We start from the raw sequence: 19,691 nt of genomic DNA on the forward strand, positions 1-19,691 counted from the left end.
TTTGTAGATGATTCATTCAATCCAATACCCTTAGAGGGTAATGGATGGCAATGTTGTAGCCAATGAAGTTCTAATACCCTTGGAGGGTAATCGATGGCAATGCTGTAGCCAATGAAGTTCTAATACCCTTGGAGGGTAATCGATGGCAATGCTGTAGCCAATGAAGTTCTAATACCTTTGGAGGGTAATCGATGGCAATGCTGTAGCCAATGAAGTTCTAACTGAGGCTCGGCTATTGCTGTTACTCTCCTGCCATGATCAGAGCTTTAATAGCTCAATAACACCTTATCCATACACTGTCCTCTACAGATAACGGGAAGATGAAAAGCATTCTTGCTTCGCCCCTTTAAGATAATCCTTATATAAGGGCTAATTTGTAGATGTACTAGACATAGTTATCCTCAGGAACATCAGATCTGATATCAATATCTGCTGGAGACATTAGAAGAACTTACTTCAGATCATAATCCCATCCATCTCCAGCTAGGTACCCAGGATCAGTTCTCTCAACATTCTTTTATAGCATGGGATAAGCTCTCTAAGGTTCTCCCAGACCACATCGGCCCATCTCCTGTCATTCTCAAAAAAGATGACATAGACTTAGCTGTAAGCAACCTAACTAGACAAATCAGCACAACAATAACATCAGTAACACAAACCACTGTCTTCTACGCATACAGTCGGATTCTGGAAGAGATAATGGACCTGATTAGGACTAAAAACAAAGCCAGAAAGCAAACTTGGAATTGCACACTCAGATGATCAGATGAAGAAAAAGTAGAAGCCCTAATTGACAATCTGGAAAATCAATGCAGACCATCTTACGAACTTAAATATTAATCTCATTTATAAAAGTTCATCGTCAAGTCAGAAAAGCCTAAAGATGATTCAGAAATCATCACCCCCACTACTCCAACAGAAATAATCAATATTATATCCCAATTGAAGAATAAAAAGGTTCCGACGGCATCACTAATAGAATAATAAACTTACTCCCAAGGAAGGCCATAATTAGTTATATTAACATAATTCTAGTTAATATAACCAATTCCATATTAAGATCCCAGTACTTTCCCACAGCCTGACATCATCCCTCTGAAAAAGCCTGGTAATAACCCACAACTCCCCCAAAGCTACGGGTCCCATCAGTCTTCTTTCCTGCCTCGGCAAAGTAACAGAAAAGGTCAGCCTATCAAGACTACAATCAGCAATGGACAAACATAAAATAATTCCAAATGAGCAATTTGGTTTTCGCAAAACTCACAACATAGTGCAACAAATTCGCCGATTAACATCACCCATGGTTTTAACGGGCACCTTCACACTGCTGCTGTGTTCTTGAATGTTGCCAAGGCCATTGATAAGGTCCAGCATCAAGGCCTTGTCTTCAAACTGATTTGAAAACAACTTCCCAATTAAGCTAGTAAAACTTATTTTCTCATGCAAGTAAAGATTAACGGAATTCTTTCATCAAGGCGCAAAATTCTAGCTGGAGTACCTCAAGACTCTCTTCTGACCCCAATACTTCACAACTTACGTATCAGACATCCTTCTTAATTGACCGCTATTCTAGCAAGGTCTCTCAGCCCTCGCCTGGCAATCACTAGACTCCAAGGAAGTATCAACGTGCTGGAAAACTGGTTCACCAACTGGAGGATTCAAGTAAACCCCTCAAAAGCTCAGCCATGCTGTTCTTTAAAAAAAAAAAAAAAGGTCTGCATTAAAGAAGACATCCTGCTCTCTGGTCAAAAGATCCCATGACAATCAGAGACCAAATATCTTGGGGTACTACTGGATAAGAAACTCCTTTTTAACAAGCACATCAACCTCATTGTCTCCAAGACATCCAAAGTAATAGCTCAGCTCTACCAAATGATCAACCGCAAGAGCAAATTGAACTTACAAAATAAATTACTACTTTACCGGATGGTCATACGTCCAGTTATTACTTACGCCTCACCAGTGGAGTCACACTTCACGATCAAACATTTTAAAACTACAAAGAATCCAGAATACGTGCCTAAGGATAATCCTAGACGCCCCGTGGTTTATCAGAAATTCACAGATTCACCGAGAAACCGGCATTCCATATATCTCCTCCTTTCTTCGTGATCTCGCAGAAAAATTCTTCATCAAGTCAAGTTCACATTCAAACCCGCTGATCGTACAAGCTGCCAATTACAACGAAACAGAGTACTACAAATGCAAAAGACCGAAGGCTATTCTACTCCCAGCTGATCATAACTAACACAACTGCCGCCAGAGGGCGAGCTTAAGCAAGATATTATCTTGCTTTCTATCCTATTCCTTTATATTTTTGTTTATATTTCCTTATTCTTATTCATAACTACATAATATATAATCTATTTTTTTATTTCGTAATTTATAACTTTATTATTTAAATTGTTATGCTGCACTAAGCACCCGTAATATACCGTAATAGCAATTTAATTTTATTTGCTTTTTATTGACTTTCCCAATCTGCTGTAAATTCATCTATTGCCGAACACTTCAAAATTTGGTACGGAATATGTGGAATTAATCAGTACCAAGATTTGCTTTGAAATCAGATAAATCCCATCGTTCCATTTCAATGAATGCCTGTTTTAACATAACAATGGTGCATTAGTGGATCGAAGGAAGTTGTCACAAAAGGCACGTTCTCGTTAATGTAAATAAAAACATCAATAAACGTCGTTTCGTTCTTGTGCGATTAGTTTCTCTTTCTTTACTTTCTATCTGTCTATCATTCTTTCTCTGCCTGGTGTAATTTTTTTTTATTTATGCTCCTTTTTCTTCTTTTATGTTCCGTTGTTTGTCTGGAGAACCAGTTTCCTAGTTATCTTTCTTAATATTTCTTTCTCCTGTTTTGCTCGTAGATCACGACAAATAGTGAAACTAATCTTAAAAGGCTTTTTCTACAAACAATGCGATCCACATGAAGTTGATATTAGCAGAGTTTTAATGAGAAGAAATCCATGCGTAATATGTTAAAAATAACTATCAAGTCTAGATGACTTCGAAGCAAGTTGTCCTTTACGTTGTCATTAAGTTTGTTAATATCTTGATATTCTGAAATCAGTGGGGGATCCAGAGAAAGGGTGGTGCTATCATCCACTAAGAAATAGAACGGAAAAAAAATCTGATTCTCAAAATAGTCTCGAATCATTATACAAAAAATATAAATATATTTGATTAACGATTAATATTTCTGACTTCAAGTGTGAAGCAAAATGCTTTTCATACTCCCCTACATGATAGGGAAGCAGTGAGTGGAAACATTTATGAGCCAATTTAAGATTAAACATCAGAATTGGAGTTTAAGATGGCTTTAGTTGAAGTAATCTGTTGCTTCGTAATTTGCAGCTAGTTGAACCAATTTGTTGGGGTGTACAGATGCTTTTGAAAAGAACTTTGTTGCTATAGTTTGCAGAAAAGTGTAAATATAGGGGACATCTGTGTCCCGATGGAGTTGCACATTTCTTACGAACCATAGTCTCAAATTACAACGAGTACATTTTCAATGTACTCGTTGTAATTTGAGAATATTAGTATCAGCGGTATGGCTCCAAGCCGGAGAAACGTAAGTGAGTATAGGACGAACCATCAGTTTGTAGATAAGTAATTTGATTCTGGTGTTTAGCTTACTGTTCCTGTTGATTAGAGGATAGAGTTGAGCAATGGCGTTTGATGCCTTTACACAGAGAGCCTTGATATGGCAGCTGAAAGTTAACCTTCTGTCCAGTAGTACACCAAGGTATTTGACTTCTGTTTGCCACGGGATTTTTGTGTTAAACAGGAAGATATCCCCTTTAGGAAGCATCGTTCTTCTGGTGAATAGCATTGCTATGCTCTTCTTGGAATTTACTTGCAATCTCCATTTGGAAAACCATTTCTCAATTTGTAGTAGGTTTTCTTTCATTTTTTTTTTGATGGAAAGATGTGGTTGTAGAGGGCCATGATGGATGACAATGGATGTGCAGGATATCAGACATGTATATGGAAAACAGAATCGGAGCTAGTAGGGAGCCTTGTGGGACTCCAATCGAGATACGTTTCTGTGCTGATACTGTACCGTTGATCTTGATTTGGATACGCCTGTCATAAAGGTATGATTTAATTAGGTGAACCAGTTGAGATCAGTTTATGCAGTAACCCGAAATGCCAAATTTTATCAAACGGACCGGCTATGTCAAGGAAAAACAGCCCTAGTGCATTGATGCCAGTTGTATCCAGTGGAGATGTATTCCACTGGTGTATGTATCTGTTGGGTGGTACTATGGAATTGACGAAATCCAAACTGCTGAAGAATTTAGGAAGAATGCTTATTTTGTGTACGGAGGCTTGGAGTCTGGTGAGAATAACCAGTGGCGGATTACCAATTAAGGCAATGAGGCACGTGCCTAGGGACCTCAAGCTTTGGGGGCCCCCCCGAGCCAAGACATTTTCCTATAGTGTTTTAAAATAGATTAATGTTTTCTGTAAACATTATAAAAATCTTGATTATTTTAAGCGAAATTTTTTTCAAAACAATTATTACGTTTTAATACGTATTTTGAACAGCGCGTACTGTCTACGCTTTAAATTAAACCGCATTACCAATGTCGGCGCACGACACTGTTGACAGCTTCGAGGTCACGAAAACTGATTGCATTGCCGAGATAGGAAGTTTCGCCTGGTTGCTCCTTAACTTCATTTGTTATTGAATCGTGTAAGAGTGAGGTGTTTGTTTCAAAAATAACTTTTTACTATGACTTTTCGTGTTTTCATTATTTGAGTGTAGTGCAAGTCAAAATAAACTTTGTAAAATTGTAAAAAAACTGATAAAAAATAAATAAAAAGTTTTATTATTTATCATCCTTTAACCCTTTAACAGGCAGAAAAATCCAGAAGTTCAAAAAATTCAAAAGTACAAATTTTAAAATTTTGCCACGTAACTTTTATATTTTTATTTATTCTTTTTATTATTATTATTTTTTTGGGCCCCCAAATATAATTTGCCTAGGGCCCCAACTATCCTTAATCCGCCACTGAGAATAACCTTTTCTGCGATTTTACCCAAATTTGAGATGAGGCTGATGGGACGATAATTTTAAGGCTGGTGCGGGTCTTTTCTGGTCTTTTGGAATTATATCCGCGACCTTCCACCAGGAAGGGAAATGTTCGAAACGGAGGATGGAATTAATTATGCTGGTCAGATGTACAATAGCTATACCAGGCAGCAACTTGATCACCTTGTTGGTGATGCCATCAGGTCCAGAAGCCTTTTGTTTTTTAATTTCTTGATTATGTCATATATTTCTGCTAGTGATGTGGGTGCAATTTGATTGGAGCAGGTTACAGAAGGTTTTATGAACATCTGACATGTCGATAGATCTTGGAGATGTGGTTGAAGTCTAGATATTCATATGAGGATTTATATTGATATTGCTTGTCTAAGTTTTCAACTATTGCTTCGGCTTTACCTGCATTGGTGTGGATGGTGCCCAGATCTGTTTGGAGAGGGAGAAGAGATTTGTTTTTGATCTTTCTTATTAGATTCCAAATGGAGTGATTGTCCAGAGAGATAGAAGTCAATCTTTCTTCCCAAAGTTGACTTCTAAGTGCTTCTAATATGCTCAATTCTGCATATCTCACCGCAGAATTGAGCATATTCTTTCCAAAAACTTATTGAAAAATAAAGCTAGGTCTTATTTTTCATTTTTGTTCTTAAAGTTCTTAAAAGAACTGGGCGATGGACTGATTCCTTGACTCTTTATCCCGTCATCTGAATGAAGAAAATCTATGTGGATGGAGTGCTATTGAGCTAAAAAGCTCTAGTCATGGCTAGGTAACGGCAACAGCCGAGCCTCAGTTAAAACTTCATTGGCTACAGCATTGCCATTTGTTACCCTGGAAGTCCTAAAAAGGACTCTTCCTCTAAGCTAATTTCGCTCATCTCCTTTTCATTTTTGGTGAAAAAAAAAAACTTTCATAAAAATAAAAACATTTAAAATAGTAATCGGTGTTCGGGAATCAACTCTAAAATGTTATTTCTTTCTCCACAATCACTATGATATCAAGAAATATTCAGATATTGTCATTTATTTAATATATATTTTTATATCAATTCCCACAGAGGTACCAAGACGTATAGCACGAAGTCTTGACAAGCAGTTCATGAAGCAATTACGCATAAAAAAAATTACAAATAAATATGTAATTTTTGTACTTTGTAATGTAATTTAAATACCCTGGAAGTCCTAAAAAGGACTCTTCCTCTAAGCTAATTTCGATCATCTCCTTTTCATTTTTGGTGAAAAAAAAAACTTTCATAAAAATAAAAGCATTTAAATAGTAATCGGTGTTCGGCAGAGACGTATAGCACGAAGTCTTGACAAGCAGTTCATGAAGCAATTACGCATAAAAAAAATTACAAACAAATATGTGTCATGAAACAGTTCTGAGCATTATAGACATTAATTTTTTACAATTAAGACAGATAATTTTGTAACGAACAGTTCTTGAAAAATCTTTATCATATGCAACAAGGAATAGATAAACAAAGAAAACTAATTTACCTGTAGCAACAAAAAAAAAACTTTGCTAAAAATTTTCGTATACCTTCAATTTATTCGATACTTACAGAGTCGCATGATTAGCCTTTGTAACCACAGTTATACGCAGTACTTTCATTATAATGTTACTTTTCTACAGTTTATAGGTCACATCTCTTTATGTGAAATATATTTATATGTTTCTTTGGTTATTGGTAATGAGTGTGGCATGTGTAAGGGTACGTGCGGTTTCCAAATCTCGCACCAAGAGAAAGAAACATGCATATCGTATGCTAGGTGTCCAAGAGCGTACAAGTTGCCCTCAGTTCCAGGTTCTGAGTATTTTATTCGGTATTACATTCTCTTTTTATTTGTCGAGTTTTTATATTTTTAAAAGCGTGTGCTGTTGATGTGCATTTTTCTTTTAATTGACTAACTCAGTCGTGATTAGAGCAATCTCTAGAATAAGTGCCTGTCACAACACACTTTATAACTTCAAATTTAAAATCTCAATTAATGTCAGCGCCATCTGTCGAAAAAAAAACTTCAGCACAGTCATTTATTTCATCACTAGTATATAACAATTGTTTTCTCCATTATCATTTTTTGTACTTATTTCTGTTGCGAAATACTCCATAAAATACCTAAGTTATATTATTAAGTTTTTAGAAAGTCTGCTATATGTTGTTTCAATTACCCTATCCGCTATACTAATACTCTATACAGGTTCCCGGATCGATTCTATAAGAATCGATCCTGGAAACTGTATAACGAAAAAAAAACTGCAAAACGAAAGAGAAATTTTTAAAAAAGCGTTAAAAAGTGTGACTTAAATGTGGATTAATAAAATAAACGTCAAACTGCGAATATTTTTTAAATTATATGAAGAAAAACCGCGAAAATATTTAAAATAAATCTGTCATTATATTACAACAGATTGTAAAAAATAGAATGCGTAGAAATATAAGGTCGTTATGAAGGAAAAAAGTTTTAAAAGATAAAATAGTAAAAAAAATGTCGACTAATGAAACTTATTCTAGTGGGTTATAGGTCAATAGATTTAAAAATAATACTTTTTTTATTTTTAATTTATTTTTTATTTCTAAATATATTATATTAATTATAATCTTTGTTCAACTGAAATTAATTTTTTAAATAAAATTTGTAAATCTGATATTTTTTAAATATTAAAATTTCTAATGAAAAAAACAAAAGCACCTTTTTCTATTTTGCAAGAGATTTGAATATCAATTTGATTATGAAAAGTATTTTTGCTTCACTCATCTTGACAGTGGTGTTTTAATCAAATTTTAATAGGTTATTGTTTTTAAATATTAAATATGTTACTAAATAAATAAGCCCTCAACACAGCAAGGTAAAAAGTGTGTGTGTGTGGGGGGGGGGGGAATGAGACTAAAATAAGGAATTGTTTATTTACTGTACGCCATTAAACAATTCTTTATTTATTTTCTGCATGCCTAAAATGCTTTTTTTTTCTTTTTTTTTAAGGATAAAGCTATACAATTATATTCAGTAGCCTGCAAACCTGATATCTCTTTCCGACATCCAGTGTAATTGCTTATGTGTTTGGAAATGCACATATATTCAGAAAGAGATATATTTTAGAGCTGAATGTATATCGCGTGACAGTTATTCTAAAGTCATACTATGTTTTATTTTTCAATATTTGCAATAGTACTCAAGATATTCTATTATTCGAAAGAAAAAGTGTTTCAGAAGTATATATAAACTATTTTTCCTCTTCATCAGCTAACTAAAGATATGTGATTATTGAAACAACGTTTAGCATGAAACAATTACGTGAATAGCAAACGATATCCTGGAACAGGTTTCAAGTTTTTGATTTGATTGATCTCTCTGCCAAGAGTGACGTAATTGTTTTATTATTAGCCAAATCTAACATTTTTCTCCTATTGGTCAGAGTTTCCTAAACAATGATACTTGCTCTGAATAATTATCGCCTTAAATGTCATGAAAACAAATTGTTTAATGGCTCCGAAAATAGCCAATAATATTATACAAAGCACATTTTATAATAGTCTTGGTTAGTTTATCTTTATGTTAATATTGTAAATATTCCTTCTGCAGGCTTATGTTAACAAACGTTTCAGGAAATTAGAATAATCAGGAAAAATACTGCAGATTCGTATTGTTTCACCATGAAATAATATAATAATAAGTCACTGAGCTTCAGATATGTAAGTTAAACAATATGTTCCTTTATACAGTAATGATAGAGAAGAAAACGAATTTGTAGTTCTCATCCCATCCCATTCATGTGTCGTTTCCTATCCAGGAGGTTGATTACCATAATGTGATTCGTGGTTGACTACAGGCGTAACGACATGTGATAAGGACCCTGTCTCTTCCACATATTGTCGTATTTATGGCTGTAAATCCGTGTGTGTGTGTGTTCACCGGGCCGGTTTGCCTGTTCTGAGGGACGAAAAACCCGCTTTAAATGAGACCAGCTAACTCACCTTTGGTCGAAAGAGACCAGATAAAAGTTCCTCACATCATCGACGGGAATCGAACACAGGTCTTTCCGACCAAAGGGTTTCCACTATATCGACTGAAGTACTACGGAAACTCTTAGTTCTAATGTTAATAATTATTAATTTTGATATCGGGTTAATAAATTAAGGATAGGATATTGCGATGTTAAAAAAATACTTCTTTATTATGTGACTTTCATCTACAAAATGATTTTGTAAACTTAAAGTATATTAGTACCGTGTGCGGGGTAAGTATTTTTTTTTTTTTTTTTTACGCAATCCGGATACCTTGCTTATTACCCTTGGATGAAAACATTCAAGTCCTGAAATGCGCCCTAAAGTTGCGATGTTACGATAGTACTACATGATAAGTTTGTGTTATTTCTAACTTCCTATACAATTTTCCTCCCTAGTGTGTTATCTCTCTCTCTCTCTCTCTGGATAATAATATTGTCAGTTCTTATATTTATGCCTTCTAAGGCTTCCCATTGAATCGATCCACCTAGATTTTGGTCTTCCTCTGAATTTAATTTTTAATCCTTCCATATTTACATGAAACACCAGTTTTGCTAACAATTCCTCTCCCATTGAGTTCAAGTGACCGCACCACCTCAGATTAACTCCGCCGAAGCATTCCTTAATGCTAACAATCTTATTAAGAACAAAACTGTCGCATTGATAAGTTAAAACCCATTTGAATTCTCTCTAGTGTACAGCTATTTTTAGTGTTATGACTGATTTCTCCAATATTCCATATAAATTTATTCGATTTATTTTATAACAATATCAGCTTTGTTTATTAAGTTGTGTATTTCCAGATTTAATTTGCCATCTTAATTAAAAACTGTCTTTATGAAGAGCAGAAATATTTTACTTGTACTTTAGGTTCTTCATTGAGAATTCAGCTAACGTTTTCTATGAGAGAGAGAGAGAGTACTCTATTTGTATTTCTAGAATAACAAGTCTATTTCACTGAGTTGTGCAATTTTGTCAATCATCTCTTGTAGTAGCATCTGGTGGTTTAATTAGAGAATCTGGGATGTAAGTGGAGTAAAATTATAATAAGTTCATAGGCTTACTTGTGTTAATGAAGAAGAAATTGTTAGTCACTGTGGATAAACATCAAACCTTCGAAAACGTCCCGATGTTCACAGGGACAGCATCGATCCAATTATGTCAATGCCCAAAATTAGTTGATCGAATTTTATGGCTGCAATTAACTCGGCTGGACGATCACACGCCTCTTAAACCGAAGTACTGTATTCTTATCAAAGACACCAAGTTTATTTGGAAGAGTTCTGAGAGGCGTTTTCCGAGCAGTACAGGAAAATGGTGGAAAAGATATAACTATGAACTATACAGATTGTTTAATGAGCCGAATATTATCAAGTAGATTAAAATCAACAAATTAGATTGGCTGATATGTTATACGTATGGATAATAACAGGACAGTTACGAAGGTGTTCAATACTCAACCAGAAGGAAAACGAAAATTTCGAAGACCTAAATTGAAACGAGAAGAAGAGAAATCCAAGATATTAAGACTCTGGGAGTGAAAAATTAGAGGAGTTTCTGAAGAAAGCCAGGGTCCACACAGGGTTATTAAATGTTAGTATACTGGTAATGATGTTGTTGATAAATTACACCATTTCCAATCGGTCAGTTAAGAATAACAATGAAAGGCAAAACGATAGGAGGAGGGAGATATAAGGTCATGGTAGTACCAACAATACCAACCAGAAAGTTGGTTAGAGATTAAAAAAAATGATGAAAATTGAATACTAGCAGCTGAACTTAAAAACAGTTAAAGAATATAGGGGATAGATAGATTAAGAAATGAAGAAATAAAAAATGAATTACAAATAAGTGCCATAAATGATAAAATAAGCGAACATCAAAAAGAAAGAACATTGGAAGACTACCAAAGGGAATAATTAAATATAAACCTCAAGGGAGAAGAGATATACGAAGGCTTAGGAAGAAAGCTATCGACTGCTTGCGGCTTTCTTTGTTCAGCAGTTGAACTTTATTCGGAAAGTATAAAAAAGGGGTGGAGTGGGCTGTTGTGTTCGCCATTTTTGTTTTTCGAAATTTTTCTTTAAGATTTTGTTTTGAAACTACTCTCTGTTAGAGTTTTGAGATAAGTAATGGTACTATACGGGTACAGATGTTATTTGAAATCCCATTCGCAAAGCGAATTGAGCAGAGAACTTACGAGAATACAATCCTCAGCATTGAAGTTGCCTTAGCTTGCACTACTTAGCGCTGCCTAGTTGACTTTTATTAGGGCATAGTACTTTGTAATCATCTTATATGAAGGGAAAAAAACTACACTTGAGAAATAAGAGAAATAAACTTCCTTTTCTCCGCTGTTCTTCATTCATTGAGTTTACTAGCATAACGAGTTTTATCTCCATTACATTGTGACAGCTACTCTACGCTACATTTCATATTAATCACCATAAACAGACAACATCTGATAGATATTCATGACTTTGTATGACGATCTCTAAGGCTGTCAACTTATAAAACACCGGTACAGTTGTTGAATACCACAGGATCGATGAACCCCGAGATGAACAAAGAGGACGAGATCTTATATTTCAATCTTCTATGGCACTACTAACTATATTGATCTACCCCTGGATCTTTTTCTTCTTTTTTTTTTTCTTCATTAAACACCACTTTCGCTAAACTGTCTTCTTCTTCTGTTCTGTTCAGCGACTACACCCACATTAAATTAGCTCTCTTCAGACATTCTTTCTTGAATGCTAACAATGTCAGGTTCCTTCCTAATACCTTCAGTTTTAATATGATTCTTCCATTGATGCCATCTGTTCATTCCCCTGATCTTCCTCAGAACTCTCATATTATTGTCTCCAGTCTTTGATTAATTATTTTATTCCAACCGGACTTTTCAGATCCTTAAGTTAAAATAGGTTTGAATATTGTCGCTGCCTTGTATATACTGCCCTTCTAGTTTAGTGTTCGGCTAATTTAATAAAACTTTCTGCAGCTAGCTTCCAACTATACCCGCTTAATTTATTCTGTTATCTATTTTTAATTTAATTTTCCATCTTCACTAAAACGTGTGCCTAAATAACTGATAAGTTTACTTATTCTACAGGAGAAGATTTGAGAATGCAGCTGATTCTGATGTCTTCCATGTTCCTACCTATTTTCATAATTTTATCATTTAATTTTCATCTCACATTTGTCAAAGCCCTTACTCAAAGACTTGTTTTGGATTTATTTAAAAGTAACATCGTATTCATAAAGAACAAAGGCGAATATATCTCCGATTTCGAGATTTAATACCATTTCCTTGTCATAATAAGAGCATTCGTAGCTCAGTCGGTGACGTTGATATCCTTTGGCTGGAAAAGTTGGGTTCGAATCCCGTCTAAGATGTGAAGAATATTTGTGAGGATTTCTTCAAGTAAATATTGGTTACCCTGTCTCATAACTGAAATGGAAGGTTTTAACTCTGGAAACTCGCAAGCAAAACCGTTCAGAAGAACAGACATAATGAACTGGACTGATAGTTTTAGTTGTTTAAGTTGTGATTCCATATAGATGATGAATAAGAAGTGGTAGTTCGAGCTCTTGCCTTACAAGACTTGACAATAAATCGTCTTCCTGTATTTCCTTCAATTCCAACTGCTGATTTGCAATTTAAATATAGCTATACACTGCCTGGAAAGAAGTCAAGGGACACTATAGTGGAAGGAACAAAGAGCCATGGCGCCCACCTAAAGATGTAGGACCTCCTTTCGTTACACCGATGACTACATCAGTCCTATGGGACATACTTTCCACAAGCGTACAGTAGCGATCAATAGGAATTTTGAACCATTCTGTAGGCATGTAATGACGTCTTGGAGTGTTGTGTTGAGGACAGCAATATGCAAGCCCTACATTTGAAACTACCCCTGAAGCTGACACTGCTTCAGTAATGTAAGGCTTGCATATTGCGGTCCTACCATGGGAATCCATGTTGTGAGCCTCGGTTCTAAATGTTTTGGTGTAGATTTGTGTTCAAGTCGATGCCAGTATCTCCGCATTCAACATGTAGGTCGACGGATGGCGGTTTTTACATATTATTCTTCGTAGTACCCTTCGGTCACGTTCGATGAATGTGGTGGGTCGTCCACTGCGGATACCACTTGCAGATGATTCCATGCGTGTCATCTCAGTATGGTATCATTGATTGTTGAACTGGGATGGTCCGATTTTTCAACAGATAGGCCTGCAACATTGCATCCTGTCACAAGATCTCTTTCAAACTCCATCAGTTCCCTTCTTGCAGCCATTTCGCAAGGTCACAGTTGCACTGATTTGAGAGCATCATATTCCTCCAAGTTATACCGACTACAAACAGTTAATTCGTTACATGGCATGATGTACCTTGCCCATGGGGGGGGGCACCCATTGATTTCTTTCCAAGCAGTGTATATTGCCCTGCATAATGTACGTTTGATTCGTATAACTGCGTATCTTTCTCTCTCTCCCTTCTAATGTAATTCCTACCATTGTAAGTTTGTAAACCTATAGTATATTAGTATCGTGGACGGGATAAAGAATGTTTTCTATTTTTATTAATTTTAATAATTATTTTGTATTTTTTAAATTCATTTTTACCTGGTCTGGTAACCCTTCTCTAGAGACAAACATGGAACTTATTCAAGCCACTTCTGGCCTCCAGTAAGCGAGGAGGTCGTCTCGCAACAAGCGTTGAAGTTAATTTTCTACCTAAAGACAGTCATAAATGTCCATTCCCACAGCAGAATTCGAACCCCGAGCCTGTTGGTTGGAAAGCGGAAATGCTAATCACTCGGTAGCTTCTGTCATGTGCCTTTTCTGGAGATACAAAACTTAAGACAGATCCTACTTATATTTCCGTGACTTCTCCATTATTTGCCTTAAAAGAAAAATTTGATCCTCCAACCTCCTGTTCAGCCTGTTTTTCTCTGAGTTTCTCTTCCATAATTTTTCGTAACATACTCTTAAGTATAAATTTTTTTGGCGAAAATCCAGCAGTGAGATTTCTCCATAATTCTATTCATATATCTAAAAGTGATATTTGAATTTTATTCAGGACCAAAGGACTCGGTGGTGTGCAAGCTATTTCTGGATTCTTATGATATCTTTCTGACGAAAAGATTAGGAGGTGATATGGGGTGAACTATATCTTGATAAAGTGGAAGATATCTTGGTCAGACAGAGTTGCAAGGGTTGGAGGAGAAGAATGATGTGCCAATAGGTGAACGTTTAGGTGATGTTACAATAACACATCTGAATGTGAGAGCAGTGGAAATATGGATGGGCAATATTTGGACAGCAGCAAAATTTGCAGCATTTGGTCCTTTCAAAATCGGATGTGGAATTTTTTAATTTTTATTTTTGCTAGCTGCAGTATAGTTAGAGTGGCATGGCCCGAGATACCTGCGAAAGGCTATTTTGGGAGGGGGGGGCTCCCATTTTGAAGAACTCAGAATCCGACCACCTCGATAATTTGGATGAAGTGAAGAATGAAAGGTTTCATTCCAGTAAGAATTATTTCTGTTATTCGGTTTGAGTAGGTGTTTGGATCTGGAGAACGAAAATAGTAGTTGAACATGTAAAGGAGAATAAAGAAGTCACAGAGGTCACCCCGTTTGGCAGCCCTTGTAATGGCAGAAGATATAAGAATGAGAAAGACTTCTGAGAGGTTATTCTATTGTGAAAGAGACTTAGATGGCAATGAGGATAGGACGGATTACTAATAGAATTTTATATAAAAATAGTTCTGACCTCCAAGAAACATATATAAGTGAAAACTATTTAACAGGATTATCCAATCAGGTACATTAACTTCGATGCAAAGAGAAGAAACTTCTGTTGATACTTGAAGACACACCAATCGTCTCGCTGTAACCATAAAATATTCACCAAAGTGTCATAAAATAGATTAACAGTGACACTCCGCACAATAATACACATCTAAGTCAAAGATGCGTATTGTACATATCACCATGGTCTTAATATGACAACTAGTACATATATTATCTTTTCTCATCGACTTCAAATATATCTTATAGTGCCCAATTATTAAAAGCCTCAAGATTTCTCCCATAACCCAAATCCTAAGCGCTGCTCTTCTTGTTATTTAGTGGAGGTTCACAAAGTTCTCAACCTTGTGAACTTCAGTGCTACCAAACACGCAGTCCTATCGAACTCCTGACAAAAAAAAAAAAGATCTCATATCGCTTCCCTTTACTTTTGATAATACCCAGACCTCAACAGACGATCAGATTTCTCTTCTTGTGTTCACTTACGCCTCCAGCTTTTACGGGCACAAACACATAACAATCGCATTTTCGTTCTGCAAGAAATTTTTTCACTGAAGACACTACTTCTCAACTTACAACGCTATATAAATCCCAAATCTCTCAACCCATGTCAAATCTCTCCTCGTGGACTCTTTATCCAACAAAACAGGCAAACCGAATAGAAGGATACACGTAATTAAAAGAATACACTGGCCTCATAGACTTACTTGCTTTGCTCATAAATAAAAACCAAACATGAGTTTTGAGAAGTCTATTCAGCTAGGTATTATGTATTGTTCTTACGGTAAGTATTTCGTTTAACAGTATACCATAATGACTTGTTTACTTTTTTGAAAGTCGAATAACTCTATAAGAGTAAATGTGTCCAAATTTCTGGGTAGTGCTTGATATGGGATCATTCTCTCAGTTTTTTCTTTTGTAGCGTTTTTTTTGTAAACAAAATTTTTAATTTTATTTTTTGGGAGGTCGAACGGGCAAAAACTCACATTTTCAAAAAAATTATCTTATCTACGAATGATAAAATTACAGTATTTAAATTAGAAATAGGTGTATAAAATAGATACTAAATTTTTAATTTATAGTAAGTAATCTCTTATATATATATATATATATATATATATATATATTCGAAATTCATTTTTACTCGGTTGGAATATTATAAAAAAAGGTTTAATGACTATTACCGAGAGAAAAGATGACAAGATATATTTAACATGTGAATATATATATATATATATATATATATATATATATATTCACAAAAAGGAAAAATTGAGAATTTTTTAAAAATTAAAAATTAAGAGAGAGGTGGCCAACACGCAGAGAATATTTTGTAAATAAATAAATAAATATATATATATATATATATATATATTATATATATATATATATATATATTATTTAGCTACAATTTCCCATTTTCCTATGTATGGCGGCTTTTGGGACACCGTGTAGTGTGATAAATTCTTTCTCTATTGGCTAAACAGATATGCTACTATGTAGTAATTTTCATTGTTTTTAAGTAGTGCTTTGATCAAGACTGTTTCATGGGATTGTTTTTCATTATGCCGTTTTTATTGATAATAAGATGATTTTTGAAATAATAATAATAATATTTATAATAATATAATCGTAAGATTATAAAAATATTATAGTAATGATAGCGGCCAAATATTGTTATTTAGCGACTTTGTCAGTTTTGGTCCATTTAATGACAAAAACTAATCAAAACAAGTTATGTCCTCAGCACATAACAGAGAGCAGCTTTAGGTTCAATTGTTACGATTATCGGCGATGTCGCTATACAGTACTGCTTTTCTTTTATTATTGTCCTTATAAGGACTGGCTTAAAGGGGCGAAGCAAGAATGCTTTTCATCTTCCCCGTTATCTGTAGAGGACAGTGTAGGAATAAGGTGTTATTGAGCTGTTAAAGCTCTGATCATGGCAGGAGGGTAACAGCAATAGCCGAGCCTCAGTTAGAACTTCATTGGCTACAGCATTGCCATCCATTACCCTCCAAGGGTATTGGATTCTTGATCCACGAAAAGTGAATCATCAACCTTTATTATTGTCTCCCACCATTCCTTTTTTTATTATTATGATATAATAAATGACATTATGGTGTATTAATATTTTAATAAATGTTTATTTTTTTCTTTTATTTTTATATCCAACAACTTTCCTGACAAAAATATTTTTAAAAAATTACAAAATATTTTATAATTATTTTTCATTAATTAATAATGAAATAAGTAATATTGCACTTTGCTGTAAAAATAAACATTTGGCGAGAGAGTGCGTGTATGTTGTGAAGATAACGAAGCTACTAGAATGCAGTGGTCCTAGATCTACTGTAGCTTCTTATTATTATTCCTTCCCTCCTCTTTTACCTTGCGGTATCGAGGATTTTTTTTTACATTTAACCGCTACCGTATCTCGAGAATAAGGTGGTTAGCCCTATGCCACATCAACTGGAGTTACTGCTTTAAACTCCACTATTGTAATCCAGCTACTGCTTTAAAATCCACTTTCACATCCACTGTTAACTGTATATGCACGCTGGAGACAACCATGGATGATAAAGAATAATTAAAAAAAAAAAAAAACGTTAGGCAAAGCTTCAAAACATATTATCGGTTTAAAACAAAATCTAACTAAAGTTATTTAGAAACGGCAGGTGCAACCAGCAACAGATTCAGTTAGCATAAGATGGGGAACTAGTGGAATAATATGGCAAGAGCTTGGGCTTCAGTAAGTGGTTAAACTCCGACCGTTTTTTTTTTTTTTCAACTGTTAACTGTGCATCACCAGTTTAATAATCATGTGCCAGTTTTGTACCCCTCTAATCATTCAATTATGCATGTTATCTATCCAAACCTACAAAATGTCTACTAAGACGCCATCGAATTCTTCTAAAGATGTTTTTTTTCTCCTCCCTGTTAAAAGGCTACGAAAAACCGAGAAAGGTGATAAATGGGATTTTAACCCATTTCCATTTAATTAGCTTCACATCTACTCAAACGTCACTCTATAAGCTACAGCAGGGAAGTGTTTAAAGTCGCGAGGACAGGGGTTGATTAATAAGGGGAGTACATAATTCAGCCAGCAGTCGTCATAGACGGGAGGTCTGACACTTGGACAGGTATACATCGGGTGGCAGTGTTTGAAATTAATGGTCGTTTCTGTTGCGCGAGGGGGGTTTTGTTTGCTGGTCAAAACACACCAAGTTCATACGATGACAGTTGAAAGAAAACCCCCTGATAAATGAAACGTCAACACACGAATCAAAGAGCGATGTATCTTGTTCGTGCCTGTGGTTCTGGATTCAGAGTTGGCACTTACCGAATAAATTAGACGATTCGTCGCCAGTGACGTAAATGGTGTTCGCTCGACGACCTGCTCTCATATATCACGGACAAACACACTTAACAAGCAGCATTCGCGTTTGTGAAATTAGCTGACGGCTATATTATACTGGCTTAGACTTTTCTCCGGAAGTGACGTAAGACAGTAAATTAGTGTCGTCTGCTGACTTCCGGAAACCAGTGGCATGACGGATTAACTCGTAAATGTTCTGTTATGTGGATGTAAATAAACAGTACTCCACGAACAGTAAATGTGTTTTTATCAATAATAATAATAATGAACACTAAATGGGGCATTGGAGAAGATGAGACTGTTAATTGAGTCTCCCATAAATGCATGCTCTTGATTTGTAAATTTCTGATCTACCTTTTCAGATTTCTCCTATTTTTATGTGACTCCTACCAAAGAAAGCTTGTAAAACCTATAATATATATTAGGATTGTGGGAAGGGATAAGCATTTTTTTTCTATTTTCCTTAATTTTATATACGTCTATATTTTTATTTATTTGTTACGTAACCTGGAAATCTTGATCTGGAAACCAAACATGAAACTTTTTCAACCCCTTAAGGGCTCCAATAATTGTGCTCATTACACAAGGGATATGGACCTTTCAGGCGACGTGCACTGTGTGCTTTATTTGTTATATATATACTTATAAAATAAGCAGTTCGAATTGTACATTAATTAGACTCTAGTATAATATAGATGGGCATTTAGTCATGTTCCAACCATAACGTCTTTCAGCTGCTGCTTAACACGTTTGGTTTTTTCGACACTTTAACTGTTTCACTTCTGACTCTTAGCCTATACAAGGTACTAAAGGTTTAGTACTTTCGCCTATGGGATATCATTAAAAAAGAAAAGAAGAGTAGAAGCCTAATATGAAACTCCATATACTTTATAATCACGCCACTAGAGACAAGTACGTATGTTGAAGTTATCCCAAAAGAAATAAGTTGAGGTGTAAAAAAGAAAAGTGACTACTAGAGACAGTAACATTTTTAGCTAATAATTCCAACCGGTTTTCTCCCATATACAGATAAAAGAATTTTATCCTTATTATTACGTAACCACTGTTGAAATTATTAAATTAAAGCTCTGATCATGGCAGGAGGGTAACAGCAATAGCCGAGCCTCAGTTAGATCTTCATTGGCTGCAGCATTGCCATCCATTACCCTCCCACTGTTGAAACCAATTTCATTTGTTTATTTCAAGTAATCATATTAATAAAATTTATAGATGTTAATAATTGGTTATAACATAATTCAGTAAAATAATTATAATGAATAAAAATCTCCTTCAGAGCGATGTTTGTAAATGGATTCCAGCTTTATTTTATTAAAGTTATTTATTTTTTAAGTGTTATAAATGAATTCTCTTATTACATTATTTAAAATACAACCAACTTTGGAGAATAAAGTCTGTTCTCACTGCGACA

Source organism: Typopeltis vanoorti, chromosome 18 (assembly GCF_054136105.1).
Source record: "Typopeltis vanoorti isolate ZY-2024b chromosome 18, IOZ_Tvanoo_1.0, whole genome shotgun sequence".
Classification (NCBI taxonomy): Eukaryota; Metazoa; Arthropoda; class Arachnida; order Uropygi; family Thelyphonidae; genus Typopeltis; species Typopeltis vanoorti.